Raw genomic sequence first — 24,339 nt, forward strand, 5'->3', positions numbered from 1 at the left:
TATGCCTCAAAGCTACTTGAACAACATGTCCATTCTGAACTGTCCTCTCACCTTTCCTCCTGCTCCCTCTTTGACCGCCTACAATCTGGCTTCCCACCCCACCACTCGACTGAGACTGCCCTTACCAAAGTCACCAATGACCTACTGACAGCCAAAACCAAGAAACAATACTCTGTCCTCCTTCTCCTTGACCTGTCCTCTGCCTTCGACACTGTCGACCACTCCCTTCTGTTGCAAACTCTCTTCTCTTGGCATCACTGACCTGGCCCTCTCCTGGATCACATCATACCTCACAGACCGGACGGTTAGCGTCTCTCACTCCCGCCCCACCTCCTCATCTCATTCCATCTCTGTTGGTGTCCAGAAAGGCTCTGTCCTAGGACCCCTGCTCTTTTCTATCTACACTTTTGGCCTGGGACAGCTCATAGAGTCCCATGGCTTTCAGTATCACTCCTACGCTGACGACACACAAATCTACCTCTGTTCCAGACATCACCACCTTACTATCAAGAATCCCACAATGTCTATCTTCTATATCATCTTTCTTCACCTTTCGCTTATTAAAACTTAACATGGATAAGACAGAATTCATAATCTTTCCCCCATCTTGCTCAACCTCCCCAACAGACCTATCTATCACGATCAATGGCTGCACACTTTCCCTGGTCAACCAAGTGCGCTGCCTTGGAGCGACCTTGGATTCTGCCCTTTCCTTCCGACCACACCTCCAAGCCCTTTCCACCACCTGCCGCCTCCAACTCAAAAACATCTCCCGCATCCGTGCTTTCCTTAACTTTGAATCTGCGAAAATGCTTGTACATGCCCTCATCATCTCCCGCCTAGACTACTGCAACACTCTCCTCTGTGGCCTTCCATCTAGCACTCTCGCACCCCTCCAATCTATCCTCAACTCTGCTGCCCGACTAATCCACCTCTCACCCTATTACTCCTCTGCCTCTCCCCTCTGCCAATCCCTTCACTGGCTCCCCATTGCCCAGCGAATTCACTTCAAAGTACTAACAAATACATACAGGGCCGTCCATAACCTGTCCCCTCCCTACATCCTGGAGCTACTTTCCCGATACATCCCCACACGCACTCTCCGATTCTCACAAGACCTCCTTCTCTCCTCTTCCCACAATCGACTCCAAGATTTCTCCCGTGCATCCCCCATACTCTGGAACTCGCTACCCTAACATATCGGACTCTCACCTACAGTGGAATCCTTCAAAAGAAACCTGAAAACCCACCTCTTCAGACAAGCCTACAACCAGTGACCCTGCTGCCTCTATACTGCCATGACAAACTACACCCGCACCTACTGTGTCCTTCTCCCATACCATGTAGATTGTAAGCCCTCACGGGTAGGGCACTCTCTCCTTCTGTACCAGTTTGTAACTCGTCTTGTTTATGATTAGTGCAATTGTCTGTATTAAGTATGTATACCTCTTCTCATATGTACAGCGCTATGGAATGAATGGCGCTTTAATAATAAATAATAATAATAAAATCCAGAATCTGCGTAGCTTGCCAATCGATAGTTGGATTATGCATGGTAAATCACGGTAAATCCAGAACCATAAGTAATAAGATAAGATGCCTTTATTGTCACTGTACAATACAATGTACAATACAATGAAATGTTGTTTGGAGCAATCCTAGATGCCATGGAAAGAGGAACAAAGAATTGACATTTAAATTAAAGTATTACAATAGAAAAAAAGAAACACATTGCACTATAAAGCATTACTATTCACAGTTCACAGTATATATATATATATATATATATATAAAAAACATGTTGGACACGATGAACAGCGCTGGGTAGGTCACCGCTTTCCCTCGTTTTTTTGCAGCATTATCATTTCTTGTCCCTCCCACCTCTTTGTGCACACCTGTCCCTAATCACTAATTACCTCTTTGTAGGTTATAATATATACACTATGTACTATATTGTTGATATATCACTGCAGCGATCTCATTGCCTATGGTTATGACACATATGTATTGATATTTTGATATTGCATATGCACTTTTGCACTTTAATTTTGTAAATTTATTGTTGATTGATTTTATGATGTTGTAATGGGGGTTGGACTATATATTCCCCAACATACACTGTGTTCATTGCTTGAAAAAGGCTCTTGTTTGAGCTGAAACGTTGCCATCTGCATGGATTAAAGACCACTTTTTTACTTGGAGTGCTGTCCTTGTTTCATCTCTCTCTCTATATATATATATATATATATATATATATATATATATATATATATATATATATATATAGCAAGAATATACAGTTGCAAGAAAAAGTACGTAAACCCTTTGGAATGATATGGATTTCTGCACAAATTGATCATAAAATGTGATCTGATCTTCATCTAAGTCACAACAATAGACAATCACAGTCTGCTTAAACTAATAACACACAAATAATTAAATGTTACCATGTTTTTATTGAACACACCATGTAAACATTCACAGTGCAGGTGGAAAAAGTATGTAAACCCCTAGACTAATGACATCTCCAAGAGCTAATTGGAGTGAGTTGTCAGCCAACTGGAGTCCAATCAATGAGATGAGATTGGAGGTGTTGGTTACAGCTGCCCTGCCCTGTAAAAAACACACACCAGTTCTGGGTTTGCTTTTCACAAGAAGCATTGCCTGATGTGAATGATGCCTCGCAAAAAAGAGCTCTCAGAAGACGTACGATTAAGAATTGTTGACTTGCATAAAGCTGAAAAGGGTTATAAAAGTATCTCCAAAAGCCTTGCTGTTCATCAGTCCACGGTAAGGCAAATTGTCTATAAATGGAGAAAGTCCAGCACTGCTGCTACTCTCCCTAGGAGTGGCCGTCCTGTAAAGATGACTGCAAGAGCACAGCGCAGACTGCTCAATGAGGTGAAGAAGAATCAATCTACAGTGTCAGCTAAAGATTTACAAAAGTCTCTGGCATATGCTAACATCCCTGTTAGCGAATCTACGATACGTTAAACACTAAACCAGAATGCATTTCATGGAAGGATACCACAGAGGAAGCCACTGCTGACCAAAAAAAAAAACATTACTGCACATTTACAGTTTGCACAAGAGCACCTGGATGTTCCACAGCAGTACTGGCAAAATATTCTGTGGACAGATGAAACCAAAGTGGAGTTGTTTGGAAGAAACAAACAACACTATGTGTGGAGAAAAAGAGGCACAGCACACCAACATCAAAACCTCATCCCAACTGTGAAGTATGGTGGTGGGGGCATCATGGTTTGGGGCTGCTTTGCTGCGTCAGGGCCTGGACAGATTGCTGTCAAAGAAAAATGAATTCCCAAGTTTATTAAGACATTTTGCAGGAGAACTTAAGGCCATCTGTCCACCAGCTGAAGCTCAACAGAAGATGGGTGTTGCAACAGGACAATGACCCAAAGCATAGAAGTAAATCAACAACAGAATGGCTAAAACAGAAGAAAATACGCCTTCTGGAGTGGCTGCAGTATGTGATAACACTATGGTGCACCTGTAAAAATTGACTAGCAGCTGTTTTCGGAGTTGTGCTTTCTTCAGACTCCTCAGAAAATGAAGCCTCTGAAGGCCTTTTTTAATAATTTCTGTTTTTTTTTATCCATGACATGTTCTGACTAATATGAACTCCCAAAAATCTGAAACTTTGAACTATCTTCATGTTTCCACCAATAATGCAAATGGATGGTCCCTTTTGTTTCTTCTTCCTAAAATCCAGAATCAGCTCCTTTGTTTTCTTGGGGGGACCTAGGTGCAGGGAGACCTTCCAAGACAAAACACGAGATAACTTCTTGATGAAAGTCACCCACTCTTAATCTGATATCATGCAAAACTTGCGACAAGCACCTCTGAGTAAGAGGGGCAGACTCAATAGCAAATACAGGAATGTCTTTTTTTTATGTACTTGGTTATATTTGTCCCGTGCATGCGGACAAACTGAGCATCAATCAGGTTCACCCCGGCCCCGCTGTCGATAAATACTTCAATTCCCACAGTTTTTGACTCCAGCGCCACCTTGGCAGTCAGGAGAAATCGGGTACTACCAGCAAAGGATAAATCCACATTCTCTGACTCCCCACTCACACCTCCGATAGTCAGATGGGATTTAGACGTCCCTTTTTGTTTCTCTTTTTGCTGCTGAATGCTTGGACATATATTGATAAAATGTCCCCTTTGACCGCAGAAAAAAAAACAACATACTCCCTGCTTGCGACTTCTACTTTTGCAAACAGATCCAGGAGTCGCTCCCCCTAATTGCATAGGTTCCTCCCCAGGTATAAGCTCAGGAGTCTCTTCACCCAAAGGAATACGGTATGTTATGTAATAGAACGTCCTGAGAGAGCGGACCCTTAGATCTCTCTCTCAGGCGTCTATCAATACGTACAGCCAAAGACATAGCGGCTTCAAAAGACTCAGGATTCTCATGAAAGGCCAATGCGTCCTTCAGCCTCTCAGATAATCCCTGACAGAACTGGCTACGGAGAGCTGGATCGTTCCACTCAGTATCCGTAGCCCACCTCCTAAATCGGGAACAATAGATCTCCGCCGAACGCTCTCCCTGACCCAGGCGTAATTTTGTCTCGGCCAGGGAGGTTCGGTCCGGGTCATCATAGATGAGACCTAAAGCTCCGAAAAATGCATCTACTGATCGGAGAGACTGTGATCCGGTCGGCAGAGAAAAAGCCCAAGACTGGGTGTCCCCTTTAAGCAACAAAATAATCACACCCGCTCTCTGGCTCTCGTCCCCAGATGAGTGTTGACACAGCTTAAAGTACCATCTGCACGCTTCTCTGAACCGAATGAAATTATCCCCCCCCCCCCCCCCCGAGAATCTATCCGGGGGAGCAACTTTAGGTTCAGGACAGGTCAGGTAACCACTACTAGAATCAGCCAACAATAGTCTCTGCATCTGTGAGATGGTCTTGCAGAGGTCATCCACCTCCAGAGACAGCCCCTGTAGCTGTCCGGTCAGTGCAGCGATAAAATCCATGGCTGAACTGATACAGACAACAAAATGACGGTTATTCGGCGGTTTATAATGTCACTATCAGTGTGGGGAGAAAACTCCATACTGAACACAGGATGGAAGGGCCTGGAAACTAGGGAAGGAACAGGTCACCTCCTAAACAACCCTAATCCGGGTCCTAACTACCTATCAATATGAATAGACCTTTAAGATCGGAATACTCATATGCTGTATACCTAGGCCCTTATTTCCCTATAAGGCCCTGGAATAAGGTTAGGACTAGAGACAACCCATTCCTCCCCAGACACAAACAACAGGGAATATAACAAACACAATACAATAAGAAAAGACAAGACTTAGCTTAAAGTAGAAAACTGACAACTCCAAAAGCACCACAGAGTACAACCAACCAGCTAGTTAAAAGACAGGAAGAACATCTATAAACCGCACCTCCAAGAGTGAGTAGCAGCTACTTATAGGGAAGGTAAATTACCAACAAGCAACACCTGAAGCAAGGGGTGTGGCATTCACCAAAACACAGACACAATAAGATCCACAAGAAACATGTCAATTTAACCCACGTGTTGCCAGTCTCTCTCATCTCCTGGTACCTGCCACGGGAACGTCTGTGACACTCAGATGCTGGGGCTGTTACATTATAAAATACACAGGAAAATTGCTAATAGTAAACAGAAAATCCAATTACATATGTATGCGAGTGGTAACATGGAATGTAAAGGGACTAAAGTCCCCCCAAAAAAGAATGAAAGGGCTGCGTCACTTAAAACTAAAAGCTGATGTGGCCCTACTTCAAGAGACACATCTAAACGAGGCAGATAGTGCTAGACTGAAAAAAATGTGGGTAGGATAGGTATTGTGTTCACCATTTATAAACTCAAAAGCGGGTGTAATAACACTTTTACATAAAAATCTGACATACACTGTTCAGGAATGTTCCAGGGATAAGGAGGGCAGGACATTACAGGTGTACCTACACTCTCCGTCAGATGATATTAGCATTTACAACATATATGGTCCTAATGATGCTAATTCTTCTTTTTATGCTGACTTGGGACGCAGACTTCTGAAAGACACCTATAAAAACCAAATAATAATAAGAGATATGAATGCGGTGTATATTCATTCTGAAGATAGACACCAAACACAAGGTAAACTGATTAACCCGTGAAATAGAGACACCTCACTTCTACGCCTCTGTTAGTCTCACTCTTTATTCGACATTTGTAGAGCCACACACCATGAAGGACGGGAATACACCCATTACTCTAATGTCCATGCTTCATGGTCCAGATTAAATTATTTTCTATTATCATCTAATATACAACCCAGAGCTGAGTCAGTATCCATAGAAGATCTGCTGATATCAGATCATGCTCCAGTTCTTCTTACTTTAACAGAAAATACCCAGAGGGACTGACTACATCTGGAGATTTCCATCAGCCTTGATAGGTAATGAAGATTTTGAATCCTCTTTAAAAAAAAGTGGTGGGAAGAGTACAGTCGTGGCCAAAAGTTTTGAGAATGACACAAATATTAGTTTTCACAAAGTTTGCTGCTAAACTGCTTTTAGATCTTTGTTTCAGTTGTTTCTGTGATGTAGTGAAATATAATTACACGCACTTCATACGCTTAAAAGGCTTTTATCGACAATTACATGACATTTATGCAAAGTCAGTATTTGCAGCAGTGTTGGCCCTTCTTTTTCAGGACCTCTGCAATTCGACTGGGCATGCTCTCAATCAACTTCTGGGCCAATTCCTGACTGATAGCAACCCATTCTTTCATAATCACTTCTTGGAGTTTGTCAGAATTAGTGGGTTTTTGTTTGTCCACCCGCCTCTTGAGGATTGACCACAAGTTTTCAATGGGATTAAGATCTGGGGAGTTTCCAGGCCATGGACCCAAAATGTCAACGTTTTGGTCCCCAAGCCACTTAGTTATCACTTTTGCCTTATGGCACGATGCTCCATGGTGCTGGAAAATGCATTGTTCTTCACCAAACTGTTGTTGGATTGTTGGAAGAAGTTGCTGTTGGAGGGTGTTTTGGTACCATTCTTTAGTCATGGCAATGTTTCTGGGCAAAATTGTGAGTGAGCCCACTCCCTTGGATGAGAAGCAACCCCACACATGAATGGTCTCAGGATGCTTTACTGTTGGCATGACACAGGACTGATGGTAGCGCTCACCTTTTCTTCTCCGGACAAGCCTTTTTCCAGATGCCCCAAACAATCGGAAAGAGGCTTCATTGGAGAATATGACTTTGCCCCAGTCCTCAGCAGTCCATTCACCAAACTTTCTGCAGAAGATCAATCTGTCCCTGATGTTTTTTTTTGGAGAGAAGTGGCTTCTTTGCTGCCCTTCTTGACACCAGGCCATCTTCCAAAAGTCTTCGCCTCACTGTGCGTGCAGATGCGCTCACACCTGCCTGCTGCCATTCCTGAGCAAGCTCTGCACTGGTGGCACTCCGATCCCGCAGCTGAATCCTCTTTAGGAGACGATCCTGGAGCTTGCTGGACTTTCTTGGACGCCCTGAAGACTTCTTAACAAGAATTGAACCTCTTTCCTTGAAGTTCTTGATGATCCTATAAATTGTTGATTGAGGTGCAATCTTAGTAGCTACAATATCCTTGCCTGTGAAGCCATTTTTATGCAATGCAATGATGGCTGCATGCGTTTCTTTGCAGGTCTCCATGGTTAACAATGGAAGAACAATGATTTCAAGCATCACCCTCCTTTTAACATGTCAAGTCTGCCATTTTAACCCAATCAGCCTGACATAATGATCTCCAGCCTTGTGCTCGTCAACATTCTCACCTGAGTTAACAAGACGATTACTGAAATGATCTCAGCAGGTCCTTTGATGATAGCAATGAAATGCAGTGGAAAGGTTTTTTTGGGATTAAGTTAATTTTCATGGCAAAGAAGGACTATGCAATTCATCTGATCACTCTTCATAACATTCTGGAGTATATGCAAATTGCTATTATAAAAACTTAAGCAGCAACTTTTCCAATTTCCAATATTTATGTAATTCTCAAAACTTTTGGCCACGACTGTACATAAGTTTCAATGGCACAACAAATTATACCCAGCTGCTATGGGAAACGGGCAAAGTAGTTATGCAAGGAAAGATTATAGCGTATGCATCAAACCTAAAAAAACAAACAGTAGAGGACCTAAATGTCAGTAGAGGACCTAAAAGTCACAACCTGAGAGAAGCATATACAAAGTTTCAATCTCTCCTACACCTAAATAACAAGGAGGCTTGGATTAAGGCGAAAGCAGAATATGAAAAATGGGTAAATAAAGGCTATTTATCAGACGCAATTTGAAGCCCAACTATTTAAGTATGGGAATAAAGCGAGGAGTTACATATACACTACCTTCCGAAAAATACCTTAAAAAAATACTACTCTATATTCAGAACAAACAGGCCACCCAGAGGAAGCAGAGAAATGGCTTCTAAATACATCACTGTCCCGAATAAGTCAGGCGGATTTAGCTACATTAAATAACCCAATTTCAATAGAAGAGGTAACAGAATATAAGACACCTAGCAGAAAATAATGCCCCAGGTCCTGACGGCTTTACGGGAGAATTTTATAAAATTCTGAAAGAAGAAATCTCACTAGTCCTGATGACCTTATCCAATGAATACATGTCAGGCAGACAGATGTCAGACCTGGCACGCACCGCTTATATAAAAGTACTTCCAAAACCTGGCAAAGATACTCTATCAGGCTAGTTTCACACTAGCTGCAAGGGAGTCTGGCAGGCTGTTCCGGCAGATGAACAGCCTGTCGGATCCGTCCTGCCGCTAGTTCATGTGTGCCCCCGGACTGCCGCTCTGTCCCTATTGACTATAATGGGGGCGGGGGCAGAGTTCTAGCGGCAGCACGGCAGCGCACGGCGAGAGGCAGCCGGACTAGAAGTACTGCATGTCGTAGTTTTAGTCCGGCTGCCTCTCGCCGTGCGCTGATGCCGGAACTCCGCCCCGCCCCATTATAGTCAACGGGGACAGAGCATCAGTCCGGGGGCACACGTGAACTAGCGGCAGGACGGATCCGACAGGCTGTTCACCCGTCGGAACAGCCTGCTGGACTCCCCTGCCGCTAATGTGAAAGTACCCTTAGCAGCTTCTTACAGGCCAATATTTCTAATAAATGTAGATATAAATTAATATCCAAAATATTAGCGAGTAGAATAGCCAGACTGATGCCTGATCTTCTTTCCACAGCCCAAGTGGGTTTTACACAAAACTGAGCCGCAGTAACAAACATCAGAAAAGTACTGGCAGTGCTAGACGATATAAAGATGAAGCCAAGCTCTGTGTATCTTCAAATCACCAGTGGAAGTGCGGAAGGATGCTGAGGCCCAAGGCTGGATATCTGGGAAAGAGTCCGACATGACCAGCAACTTAAACAAGGGACACTCGCCAACCCTACGCCAGGATGGGGACAGGGGTAGTCCTCATCATGCCACTCAGACACCTATTGCTGCGGAGAGTAGATGGACTGAATGGAGAAAAATCCCGGAGAAGGGACCGCAGGCCGCAGAACCCAGATCATCCCCTAAGAGACAGAGACCTCATAGGCCGAACCGCTATGCTACCCTAACAGTGGACTGATAAGTATTGGGGGCATGTTGATATTGTAGAAATGCTGGCTATACATTTCACTACCAGTATATATACACGTTTTGTGGAGTGTAAGCTTTGATAGTGCAGTAAGCGATAATCTGGGAGGGGGAGGAGTGGAATAATGTAGAACCTTAATTCCAGAAAAAAGTGATAGTCCAGAAATAGACATAGTATGAGAACTAGGAGGATAGGAAAAAGGAGCCTAATATAAAGGAAGGCCCTTTCCGTTGATATACTGTTTTGGTGTATGTTATTGCATTTATTTTTTGGCTGTGAAACTAACTGTTTACTTCTATACTTTATGGATCTGGTTATCAACCTAAAGGGGTTCTGCACTTTGTTTTAACTGATGATCTATCGGGGTGGGGGGGGGGGGGGTCCGACACCCGGGACCCCCACCGATCAGCTGTTTGAGAAGACAGCGGTGCTGGCAGTAGCGCCGCGGCCTTCTCACTGTTTACCGCTGGCCAAGTGACGTTATGACTAGTATCAACTAGCGTGGGCGCGGCTAAGCTCTGTTCACTTGAATGGAGCTTAGCCCTGCCCACTCTAGTTGATACTAGTCGTGACATCTCTTGCCCTGCGGTAAACAGTGAGAAGGCCGCGGAGCTGCTGGAGCACCGCTGCCTTCTCAAACAGCTGATTGGCGGGGGTCCCGGGTGTGGGACCCCCGCCGATCAGATGCTGATGATCTATCCAGAGGATAGATCATTAGTTAAAACAAAGTGCAGAACCCCTTTAAATGCCTATAGAGCTAGAGACAGCTTTTACGTTAGGGATGACACAAGAGGGAAATGCTATATATCTAAAATTTCTCTGCTTATATATATATATCTTTGTCTGTATAACTAATAATGCGTATAGTCACTTGGAATGTTAAGGGACTCCGCTCCCCAGAGAAGCGGATGATGGTTCTCCTCCATTTGAAGAGATTAAGAGCAGACATTGCATTGTTACAGGAATCTCATCTAGAAGAAGAGGAATGGAAATATATGTGGTAAACTATGGGTAGGTTCCCTTTATGGCTCTCCAGCGCAGGGTAGATCTGCTGGTGTGCTTATCTTAATCCACAAATCTCTTCCACATAAAGTATTGGCTGTAACACCTGATGGGGATGACCGCTTACTACACATGACCATTGAAACACCATGTGTCCTATTAGAATTGTTCAATGTCTATGGGCCAAATAGCGACAATAAGGAATTCTTTCTTAAACTAGAAACTCAGGTGACCACTCAGACAGCAGCAATAAAATAAAAAGAACTGAAAGATATAGTTATTTCTGATCATGCCCCATTAGTACTGACAATGGCAGAGACTCAAAGAAAGGGCAGTGATATTTTATGAAGGTTTCCATCTCATTTAACCAAAGATGAGAATTTTGCCTCACGTTTGAGAGGATGGTGGGGGGAATACGACATGGATAATATGGGTCATAGAGAAAATGTTAGCTTATTATGGGACACTGCAAAGGCGGTCCTAAGGGGCAAAATCATTTCTTATGTAGCAGACAGGAAAAAAGAAATGTGGACTAGGTACAAACAGACTAGCCAGAAATTAGGTTGCGCATATGCCAATTATGTAAGATCCCCAAGATAGAAACATATAGAAACATAGAATATGTCGGCAGATAAGAACCATTTGGCCCATCTAGTCTGCCAAATATACTGAGTACTATGAATAGCCCTTGGCCCTATCTTATATGAAGGATGGCCTTATGCCTATCCCATGTATGCTTAAACTCCTTCACTGTACTTGCAGCTACCACTTCTGCAGGAAGGCTATTCCATGCATCCACTACTCTCTCAGTAATGTAATACTTCCTGATATTACTTTTAAACCTGTGCCCCTCTAATTTAAAACTATGTCCTCTTGTATCAGTTTTTCTTCTTTTAAATATTCTCTCCTCTTTTACCTTGTTGATTCCCTTTATGTATTTAAAAGTTTCTATCATATCCCTGTCTCGTCTTTCTTCCAAGCTATACATGTTACGGTCCTTTAATCTTTCCTGGTAAGTTTTATCCTGCAATCCATGTACTAGTTTAGTAGCTCTTCTCTGAACTCTCTCCAAAGTATCAATATCCTTCTGGAGATAAGGTCTCCAGTACTGAGCACAATACTCCAAATGAGGTCTCATTAGTGCTCTGTAAAGCGGCATGAGCACCTCCCTCTTTCTACTGGTAATGCCTCTCCCTATACACCCAAGCATTCTGCTAGCATTTCCTGCTGCTCTATCACATTGTCTGCCTACCTTTAAGTCTTCTGAAATAATGACCCCTAAATCCCTTTCCTCAGATAATGAGGTTAGGACTGTATCACTGATTTTATATTCTGCTCTTGGGTTTTTATGCCCCAGGTGCATTATCTTGCACTTATCAACATTAAATTTTAGTTGCCATATTTTTGACCATTCCTCTAGTTTTCCTAAATCCTTTTCCATTCGGTGTATCCCTCCAGGAACATCAACCCTGTTACAAATCTTTGTCTCATCAGCAAAAAGACACACCTTACCATCGAGGCCTTCTGCAATTTCGCTGATAAAGATATTAAACAATATGGGTCCCAGAACAGATCCCTGAGGTACCCCACTGGTAACAAGACCATGGTCTGAATATACTCCATTGACTACAACCCTCTGTTGTCTGTCCCTCAGCCACTGCCTAATCCATTCAACAATATGGGAGTCCAAGCCCAAAGACTCTAATTTATTGATAAGCCTTCTATGTGGGACAGTATCAAAAGCCTTACTAAAGTCTAGATAAGCGATGTCTACTGCACCTCCGACATCTATTATTTTAGTCACCCAAACAAAAAAATCAATAAGATTAGTTTGACATGATCTCCCTGAAGTAAACCCATGCTGTTTTTCATCTTTCAATCCATGGGATTTTAGATTTTCCACAATCCTCTCCTTGAGTATGGTTTCCATTAATTTCCCCACTATTGATGTCAGGCTTACTGGCCTATAGTTGCCCGATTCCTCCCTACTACCTTTCTTGTGAATGTGCACAACATTTGCTAATTTCCAATCTTCTGGGACGACTCCTGTTACCAGTGATTGGTTAAATAAATCTGTTAATGGTTTTGCTAGTTCACTGCTGAGCTCTTTTAATAGCTTTGGGTGTATCCCATCAGGCCCCTGTGACTTATTTGTATTAATTTTAGACAGCTGACTTAGAACCTCTTACTCTGTAAAGACACATGCATCAACAGATTCATTAGTCTTCCTTCCTAACTGAGGTCCTTTTCCTTAATTTTCCTTTGTAAAAACTGAACAGAAGTATTCATTGAGGCAATCAGCTAGTTCTTTATCTTCTTCCATATACCTTCCTTCTTTTGTTTTTAATTTGGTAATTCCTTGTTTTAGTTTCCTTTTTTCATTTATGTATCTGAAGAATGTCTTATCGCCTTTTTTCACTGACTGAGCAAATTTCTCTTCTGCCTGTGCTTTAGAAGCTCTTATAACTGGTTTGGCCTCTCTCTGCCTAATCTTATAAATGTGCCTGTCATCCTCGTTTAGTTTTTTTAACTGCCTCCGGACCGCCTAACGCAGGATTGCGGTCCGTAGGCGGCAGCCCTGCGCTCAGCGACGCATATACGCGTCATCTCGCGTGAGCCGAGATTTCCTGTGAAGGCGCGCGCGTTCACAGGATCGGAAGGTAAGAGAGTGGATCTCCAGCCTGCCAGCGGCGATCGTTCGCTGGCAGGCTGGAGATGCGATTTTTTTAACCCCTAACAGGTATATTAGACGCTGTTTTGATAACAGCGTCTAATATACCTGCTACCTGGTCCTCTGGTGGTCCCTTTTGTTTGGATCGACCACCAGAGGACACAGGTAGCTGAGTAAAGTAGCACCAAACACCACTACACTACACTACACCCCCCGTCACTTATTAACCCCTTATGAACCACTGATCACCCCATATAGACTCCCTGATCACCCCCCTGTCATTGATCACCCCCCTGTAAGGCTCCATTCGGACGTCCGTATGATTTTTACGGATCCACTGATACATGGATCGGATCCGCAAAACACATACGGACATCTGAATGGAGCCTTACAGGGGGGTGATCAATGACGGGGGTGATCACCCCCTGTCATTGATCACCCCCCTGTCATTGATCACCCCCCTGTAAGGCTCCATTCGGACGTCCGTATGATTTTTACGGATCCACTGATACATGGATCGGACCCGCAAAACACATACGGACATCTGAATGGAGCCTTACAGGGGGGTGATCAATGACGGGGGTGATCACCTCATATACACTCCCTGATCACCCCCTGTCATTGATCACCCCCCTGTAAGGCTGCATTCAGATGTCCGTATGTTTTTTACGGATCCACGGATACATGGATCGGATCCGCAAAACACATACGGACGTCTGAATGGAGCCTTACAGGGGGGTGATCACCCCATATAGACTCCCTGATCACCCCCCTGTCATTGCTCACCCCCCTGTAAGGCTGCATTTAGATGTCCGTATGTTTTTTACGGATCCACGGATATATGGATCGGATCCGCAAAACACATACGGACATCTGAATGGAGCCTTATAGGGGGGTGATCAATGACAGGGGGGTGATCACCCCATATAGACTCCCTGATCACCCCCCTGTCATTGATCACCCCCCTATCATTGATCACCCCCCTGTAAGGCTCCATTCAGACATTTTTTTTGGCCCAAGTTAGCGGAAATTATTATTTTTTTTCTTACAAAGTCTCATATTCCACTAACTTGTGTCAAAAAATAAAATCTCACATGAACTCACCATACCCCTCACGGAATCCAAATGCGTAAAATTTTTTAGACATTTATATTCCAGACTTCTTCTCACGCTTTAGGGCCCCTAGAATGCCAGGGCAGTATAAATACCCCACATGTGACCCCATTTCGGAAAGAAGACACCCCAAGGTATTCGCTGAGGGGAATATTGAGTCCATGAAAGATTGAAATTTTTGTCCCAAGTTAGCGGAAAGGGAGACTTTGTGAGAAAAAAAAAATAATCAATTTCCGCTAACTTGTGCCAAAAAAAAAATATTTCTATGAACTCGCCATGCCCCTCATTGAATACCTTGGGGTGTCTTCTTTCCAAAATGGGGTCACATGTGGGGTATTTATACTGCCCTGGCATTTTGGGGGCCCTAAAGCGTGAGAAGAAGTCTGGGATCCAAATGTCTACAAATGCCCTCATAAAAGGAATGTGGGCCCCTTTGCGCATCTAGGCTGCAAAAAAGTGTCACACATCTGGTATCGCCGTACTCAGGAGAAGTTGGGCAATGTGTTTTGGGGTGTCATTTTACATATACCCATGCTGGGTGAGATAAATATCTTGGTCAAATGCCAACTTTGTATAAAAAAATGGGAAAAGTTGTCTTTTGCCAAGATATTTATCTCACCCAGCATGGGTATATGTAAAATGACACCCCAAAACACATTGCTCAACTTCTCCTGAGTACGGAGATACCACATGTGTGACACTTTTTTGCAGCCTAGGTGGGCAAAGGGGCCCACATTCCAAAGAGCACCTTTCGGATTTCACCGGCCATTTTTTACACATTTTGATTTCAAACTACTTACCACACATTTGGGCCCCTAGAATGCCAGGGCAGTATAACTACCCCACAAGTGACCCCATTTTGGAAAGAAGACACCCCAAGGTATTCGCTGATGGGCATAGTGAGTTCATGGAAGTTTTTATTTTTTGTCACAAGTTAGTGGAATATGAGACTTTGTAAGGAAAAAAAAATTAAAAAAATCATCATTTTCCGCTAACTTGTGACAAAACATAAAAAATTCTAGGAACTCGCCATGCCCCTCACGGAATACCTTGGGGTGTCTTCTTTCCAAAATGGGGTCACTTGTGGGGTAGTTATACTGCCCTGGCATTCTAGGGGCCCTAATGTGTGGTAAGTAGGTAAATGACCTGTGAAATCCGAAAGGTGCTGTTTGGAATGTGGGCACCTTTGCCCACCTAGGCTGCAAAAAAGTGTCACACATCTGGTATCCCCGTACTCAGGAGAAGTTGGGCAATGTGTTTTGGGGTGTCTTTTGACATATACCCATGCTGGGTGAGAGAAATATCTTGGCAAAAGACAACTTTTCCAATTTTTTATACAAAGTTGGCATTTGACCAAGATATTTATCTCACCCAGCATGGGTATATGTAAAATGACACCCCAAAACACATTGCCCAACTTCTCCTGAGTACGGCGATACCAGATGTGTGACACTTTTTTGCAGCCTAGATGCGCAAAGGGGCCCACATTCCTTTTATGAGGGCATTTGTAGACATTTGGATCCCAGACTTCTTCTCACGCTTTAGGGCCACCAAAATGCCAGGGCAGTATAAATACCCCACATGTGACCCCATTTTGGAAAGAAGACACCCCAAGGTATTCAATGAGGGGCATGGCGAGTTCATAGAAATATTTTTTTTTTGGCACAAGTTAGCGGAAATTGATTTTTTTTTTTTCTCACAAAGTCTCCCTTTCCGCTAACTTGGGACAAAAATTTCAATCTTTCATGGACTCAATATTCCCCTCAGCGAATACCTTGGGGTGTCTTCTTTCCGAAATGGGGTCACATGTGGGGTATTTATACTGCCCTGGCATTCTAGGGGCCCTAAAGCGTGAGAAGAAGTCTGGAATATAAATGTCTAAAAAATTTTACGCATTTGGATTCCGTGAGGGGTATGGGGAGTTCATGTGAGATTTTATTTTTTGACACAAGTTAGTGGAATATGAGACTTTGTAAAAAAAAAAATAATAATTTCCGCTAACTTGGGCCAAAAAAATGTCTGAATGGAGCCTTACAGGGGGGTGATCAATGATAGGGGGGTGATCAATGACAGGGGGGTGATCAGGGAGTCTATATGGGGTGATCACCCCCCTGTCATTGATCACCCCCCTATAAGGCTCCATTCAGATGTCCGTATGTGTTTTGCGGATCCGATCCATATATCCGTGGATCCGTAAAAAACATACGGACATCTGAATGCAGCCTTACAGGGGGGTGAGCAATGACAGGGGGGTGATCAATGACAGGGGGGTGATCAGGGAGTCTATATGGGGTGATCACCCCCCTGTAAGGCTCCATTCAGACGTCCGTATGTGTTTTGCGGATCCGATCCATGTATCCGTGGATCCGTAAAAAACATACGGACATCTGAATGCAGCCTTACAGGGGGGTGATCAATGACAGGGGGGTGATCAGGGAGTGTATATGAGGTGATCACCCCCGTCATTGATCACCCCCCTGTAAGGCTCCATTCAGATGTCCGTATGTGTTTTGCGGGTCCGATCCATGTATCAGTGGATCCGTAAAAATCATACGGACGTCCGAATGGAGCCTTACAGGGGGGTGATCAATGACAGGGGGTGATCACCCCCGTCATTGATCACCCCCCTGTAAGGCTCCATTCAGATGTCCGTATGTGTTTTGCGGATCCGATCCATGTATCAGTGGATCCGTAAAAATCATACGGACGTCCGAATGGAGCCTTACAGGGGGGTGATCAATGACAGGGGGGTGATCAGGGAGTCTATATGGGGTGATCAGGGGTGATCAGTGGTTCATAAGGGGTTAATAAGTGACGGGGGGGTGTAGTGTAGTGTAGTGGTGTTTGGTGCTACTTTACTCAGCTACCTGTGTCCTCTGGTGGTCGATCCAAACAAAAGGGACCACCAGAGGACCAGGTAGCAGGTATATTAGACGCTGTTATCAAAACAGCGTCTAATATACCTGTTAGGGGTTAAAAAAATCGCATCTCCAGCCTGCCAGCGAACGATCGCCGCTGGCAGGCTGGAGATCCACTCTCTTACCTTCCGATTCTGTGAACGCGCGCGCCTGTGTGCGCGCATTCACAGGAAATCTCGGTTCGCGCGAGATGACGCGTATATGCGTCGCTGAGCGCAGGGCTGCCGCCTACGGACCGCAATCCTGCGTTAGGCGGTCCGGAGGCAGTTAAAAAAACTAAACGAGGATGACAGGCACATTTATAAGATTAGGCAGAGAGAGGCCAAACCAGTTATAAGAGCTTCTAAAGCACAGGCAGAAGAGAAATTTGCTCAGTCAGTGAAAAAAGGCGATAAGACATTCTTCAGATACATAAATGAAAAAAGGAAACTAAAACAAGGAATTACCAAATTAAAAACAAAAGAAGGAAGGTATATGGAAGAAGATAAAGAACTAGCTGATTGCCTCAATGAATACTTCTGTTCAGTTTTTACAAAGGAAAATTAAGGAAAAGGACCTCAGTTAGGAAGGAAGACTAATGAATCTGTTGATGCATGTGTCTTTACAGAGTAAGAGGTTCTAAGTCAGCTGTCTAAAATTAATACAAATAAGTCACAGGGGCCTGATGGGATACACCCAAAGCTATTAAAAGAGCTCAGCAGTGAACTAGCAAAACCATTAACAGATTTATTTAACCAATCACTGGTAACAGGAGTCGTCCCAGAAGATTGGAAATTAGCAAATGTTGTGCACATTCACAAGAAAGGTAGTAGGGAGGAATCGGGCAACTATAGGCCAGTAAGCCTGACATCAATAGTGGGGAAATTAATGGAAACCATACTCAAGGAGAGGATTGTGGAACATCTAAAATCCCATGGATTGAAAGATGAAAAACAGCATGGGTTTACTTCAGGGAGATCATGTCAAACTAATCTTATTGATTTTTTTGTTTGGGTGACTAAAATAATAGATGTCGGAGGTGCAGTAGACATCGCTTATCTAGACTTTAGTAAGGCTTTTGATACTGTCCCACATAGAAGGCTTATCAATAAATTAGAGTCTTTGGGCTTGGACTCCCATATTGTTGAATGGATTAGGCAGTGGCTGAGGGACAGACAACAGAGGGTTGTAGTCAATGGAGTATATTCAGACCATGGTCTTGTTACCAGTGGGGTACCTCAGGGATCTGTTCTGGGACCCATATTGTTTAATATCTTTATCAGCGAAATTGCAGAAGGCCTCGATGGTAAGGTGTGTCTTTTTGCTGATGAGACAAAGATTTGTAACAGGGTTGATGTTCCTGGAGGGATACACCGAATGGAAAAGGATTTAGGAAAACTAGAGGAATGGTCAAAAATATGGCAACTAAAATTTAATGTTGATAAGTGCAAGATAATGCACCTGGGGCATAAAAGCCCAAGAGCAGAATATAAAATCAGTGATACAGTCCTAACCTCATTATCTGAGGAAAGGGATTTAGGGGTCATTATTTCAGAAGACTTAAAGGTAGGCAGACAATGTGATAGAGCAGCAGGAAATGCTAGCAGAATGCTTGGGTGTAAAGGGAGAGGCATTACCAGTAGAAAGAGGGAGGTGCTCATGCCGCTTTACAGAGCACTAATGAGACCTAATTTGGAGTATTGTGCGCAGTACTGGAGACCTTATCTCCAGAAGGATATTGATACTTTGGAGAGAGTTCAGAGAAGAGCTACTAAACTAGTACATGGATTGCAGGATAAAACTTACCAGGAAAGAATAAAGGACCGTAACATGTATAGCTTGGAAGAAAGACGGGACGGGGATATGATAGAAACTTTTAAATACATAAAGGGAATCAACAAGGTAAAAGAGGAGAGAATATTTAAAAGAAGAAAAACTGATACAAGAGGACATAGTTTTAAATTAGAGGGGCAAAGGTTTAATAGTAATATCAGGAAGTATTACTTTACTGAGAGAGTAGTGGATGCATGGAATAGCCTTCCTGCAGAAGTGGTAGCTGCAAATACAGTGAAGGAGTTTAAGCATGCATGGGATAGGCATAAGGCCATCTTTCATATAAGATAGGGCCAAGGGCTATTCATAGTATTCAGTATATTGGGCAGACTAGATGGGCCAAATGGTTCTTATCTGCCGACACATTCTATGTTTCTATGAAGAAGATGTGGGAAGAGAGATAGATGGGTGGGTGGACTTTAAAAAGCATGTCATATCTGAAAATTGGAGGGAAACCTAATTAAAAATCATGCATAGGGCAATTTATGTATTCAATTTGCCACCATCAATCCATATGCCACACAGGCAGACGCAGTGCCCAAAATGTCAAGAACAAAAGTCAGATTTGTACCATGGGTTGTGGAGCTGCACTCAATTGAAGGCCTTTTGGGTCGACATTCATGCAATAATTAAAAGATCAAGCAATTTTATGTGTCCCATAGACTGCAAAATGGCATTGTTCCATTCATACAGCGGGAGGCCTAGCTCGGCTACAGGCGGAGCAAAACATCTACCTCCCATAGCACATATCATTATCATGGCGGCAAAGAAATGCATATTGGGTAATTGGCTACTCCCACACCTCCCAAATTCGAACCAAGTAGTTTTGACCGTAAAAAAAAATACTATGGATAGAACAGTTGCTAGCGACCAAGGATAAAGAAAAACAGACCAAGCGTTTTTAAAAAAAATGGAAATCTTGTATTATCTGTTATTGCACAGACAGCGAGAGGGAACAGCTGATGGATCCCTTTAGACTAATTGAATGGTATTTGTTAGAAGAACTCAAAGGCACCTTAGGAAAATTAAAGATAGAAGCTTCTAGGCAGTAGGCAGTTGGTATGAAAAGTAATATTCAGAAAAGTTCATTACTTGACTACTTGATTACATATTGCTTTCTGTATTTTAAAGTAACAGACTCGTAAAGAAATTTCAGTCATTAGAAACGTATATATTGTTTCATATAAAGCTGGATTGTTAACTCACAGTTACCATTGTTTGTTATGTAAAAATGTAAAATCCAATAAAATATAAAAAAAAAAAAAAAAAAGATGAAGCCAAGAGTAGGCCAGTCCCCGGCCATAGTAGCTATAGATGCTGAAAAAGCGTTTTATAATGTGGCTTGGGACTGGCTGAATAAAGTGCTAGATTCAGTGGGACTAGAGGGACCTTTCCGAAGCTATTTTGCAGAATTATACAATTCTCCTATGGCACAAGTATACACAACGGGTCATTTATCATCCTTTGTCCCCCTTACCATTTAATCTGGCCAAGAAATTAGAGGTATAACAATAGGAAATGATGAGGTTAAACACGCGCTATTCGCCGACGACTTACTGGTATTCCTTACTGGTATTCCTAGCACAACCACAACAAGACCTGACCAAATTATTTAGCCTTGTCACCCATTTTGTATTGTTCTCAGGCTTCAAAGTAAATATATCAAAATGTGAAATGCTCTACCTGTCACACACACAAAAAATAAAAAATTGAGACACGGAAAGATATTCCAGTAAAAATAGTACACAGCTCTATCAAATACTTAGGAATACACATAGGAAAAACGCCAGAGTCCCTATATCTTCTATATCTTCTAAATTATATTAACCTACAAAAAAGGCCAACTGCCAACTAGACAGCTATAATTTACCACTTGAAAACTATGATAGACCAAAACGAACAAGTGGAAATGTTGTATCAAAATATAAGTTTATTTATAAAATATAACATGTGGAGAAACTACAGGATGATATCCAAAGATACGGAAAAGCACAGGGTAAATGACACCAATCAATCACCAATACTACTGTGAAATATAGCATACGGTAGGATGCAGTCCATAAATCCAAATCAAAGCTCATGGAGAACCAGGATGTTGAATGCCACTGTAGGACTATGCACCCACTGTACAAATGACCATACCTGATAGTCCATGGGCTGATACGCACCTGACACAGTACATAAATCCCTAGACTGGCCAATATAATGGTAGATACTAAAGATAGAAGTAAATATCTCAGTCGAAAAGAGGGGATAATACCAATATGCACAGAAGAAATATAACTGTATGGGAAACTCACTATGGATACGAGCAAGGGTCCCATGCAAGATGTAATATAGTACTAGTGACAGGACGTACCTGAGGACATGGTGATGGATGGAAAGTCAAACCCTGAGCGCGAGACCTCGACGCGCGTTTCACCTCAACGGCTTCGTCAGAAAAATAGTACACAGCTCTATCAAATACTTAGGAATACACATAGGAAAAAAGCCAGAGTCCCTATATCTTCTATATCTTCTAAATTACCCTGAATTGATCAAATGCATAAAAACAGATTTAGATAGATGGGCTTACCTACCGTTGTCATTGATGGGTAGGTGTAATTTAATAAAAATTATCTGCTTCCCGAAACTTTTATACCAAATGTAAACAATAATGAAAATAAAAACAGGCACTCACCAGCTGGTATGTCTATAGTAGAATGTTTATATAAAATATCACATAAAATATCACATAAAATATAAAATACAAAATAAAATGCAATGTATCATAATATGCACTGGGGTTGGCACATATATTCTATCACATTCGCTCTGTTGCGCAAAATACAAATATTATAGCGATATATTTAGAAAAGTTGCTTCAATATGATGGATTGATAAAAAAGAAAGAAAGTGATACTGTGTATAATAAATAAGATCAAAAACCTGTGACAGAAATGTCCCGTATAAGGATTGACACCTGTGAATGAAGGGTTATTCAAAAGTGAAAAAAACTGCTGATTGAGCAGCTGTAAAGAACTTGCATGTGTCTTCTTAGGTGATAATTGTGTTCATGTAGATTGATGTAGCAACTAATGTAGCGCTAATATAGAGATGTGAAACATCCGGTTTCACCAGCATACAAAGTCTGCACTCAGGGTTCAGTATATATTGAAATAGACGGGTTTTATGAATGGGGGGTCCCCCTATCCGTAAACCCTCTTACCTTGCCCTTTTAGAATGCCTGTGTGATTTATGCTGCCAATGGTCGCTGGGTCCTTTATGTCACGATGTGGGATCCGGTACTTTAAATTCACTGCTTACTGCCCTCCGGTCTCGGCGTTCCACGTGATGTATTTGCGTGTCGCCTTCCAGGAAGTGATGTGCAGGGATCGCGTAGTCTCGCGATAGGTCTAACCAGTTTCGCTTTCACTGGTATCCAGATCACCAACAATGTGCTTATATTGACCAACGATGTATAAGTCTCTTTCCTCGGGTTAGGGTGGGTAATTTGTAGCTTGCAGGACCAGCCAGACGCGTTTCGAGGGGTCTCCCTCTTCCTCAGTGGCTATATTGCAAGTGCTACTACCCTCTTCTTTATATGCTCCAGTTTTTACAAACCCCACCCTACACCCAGCATGTATGAATTATCCTCTAATTGGGCAATTTGCCTTATCCTCAGTGCATAGTGTTACATATATATCTCTATAGACAGTTTTACTTTTATTACAACTTATATTCTTAATAAAGTTAAGATAATGCATTAAAATATTTAATTTAAGGCACAAAAAGTCAGTATTCCTTATTTTCAAACAACCTTTATTTTTATATATATATGTATATAAATATTTTTATATGTTTTCTTATTGTTTTAAAATCTTCCTGTTATTTAAAATTTCAGATTCATATTATATAATGTTCCCATATATAGGGTTCCTCCAATCGCATAAAAAAAAACAAAAAAAAAACGCATCAGACTCCAAAAAAACGCATATGCGTTTTTAATGCGTTTTTGGTGCGTTTTTTGTGGATTCCACTTTCTCATGTCTATTCCTGTTATCCCTCATCATTTGGGAACAAAATTCATCAATCTTGAAGGATATTGTTGAATAATTCAATTTTTGTTCTTGTTATTTTTATTTTTATTTTGTTTTATTTTATTTTTATGGGATATTTGCCTCTTCTATCCATTAAGTTACTCGGTATTCTGGAGTATTAGGAGATATTGATAGTTGTTTTTGTGGAGGGAGCCCAACTCCGAGGGGAGATCCCAGTGCCGCTAAACAGCAAACCTCAGGATCTCCCATCAGAGGAGGGCACCCCCCACCAACATCTACAGGAAACCAAACAACTCAAAGTCCGAGTTGAGTCCTCGTGGAAGGAGTGTTTCAAAATCAAAAATTCGTCTGGATTCCTGCCTTGACATCCTGGCAATATGGTCTCCTCCTCTCCAGTGCACATCCACTTTTTCAAAGGCTACGAAGACCATACCTTCAGGATTTTTATTATGATGTTCTTTGTAATGTAGTGAGAGAGAGTGCTTTTCATAGCCATTTTTTATATTTGTGATGTGTTCTGACAGTCTTTTTTTTAGTGTACGTTTTGTCCTCCCAATGTATTGTTTCTTGCACTGGCACTCTATCATATACAGAATGTTACTAGAGCTACAGGTCAGAAACTCCCTTATTTTCCATGTAAAGGAGTTTACCCGGGATTGAATTTCGGTGGTCTTTCTAGGAAACGATGTTAGTTTGCATATCCCACATTTCCCACATTTGTAGAAGCCACTCAAATTCAACCAACCTTGCATAGATAATTTGTTATTTTTGTCTATAACTGTTGGTGCCACCTTTAGGGATAAATTCTGAGCTCTTGTGTATGTTATTTGAGGACCATTACTGACCAAAGGGCCTATTAGTCTGTCATTCAACAGATGATGCCAGTGCTTTCTCACTATTCCTTCTATCTGTTTGTGTTGTTTGTTGAAGGGTAATATTATTCTCCTCAATTGATCTTGTTCTTCTTCTTTTCTAACATCTTTTATTTTCTCCATAAAGAAGGTCTCCCTATGTATAGTTTTAACTTTTGTGAGTGCCTTATCCAATACATTGCTCGGATAATTCTTATCTAGAAAACGTTTCTTCATAGTTTTGGCCTCTTTCTCAAAATCAGTTACATCTGTACAGTTTCTTTTTATGCGTTT

At 42.2% G+C, this 24,339-nt stretch overlaps 1 protein-coding gene across 4 annotated transcripts in view; it reads right to left on the reverse strand.

The window, feature by feature from the left end:
• LOC121009055 (glucose-1-phosphate thymidylyltransferase-like) overlaps positions 1-24,339 on the reverse strand; it is a 631,424-nt gene that overhangs the window by 191,064 nt on the left and 416,021 nt on the right. The gene's annotated exons all lie outside the window — the stretch shown is intronic.

Source organism: Bufo bufo, chromosome 7 (assembly GCF_905171765.1).
Source record: "Bufo bufo chromosome 7, aBufBuf1.1, whole genome shotgun sequence".
Taxonomy (NCBI): Eukaryota; Metazoa; Chordata; class Amphibia; order Anura; family Bufonidae; genus Bufo; species Bufo bufo.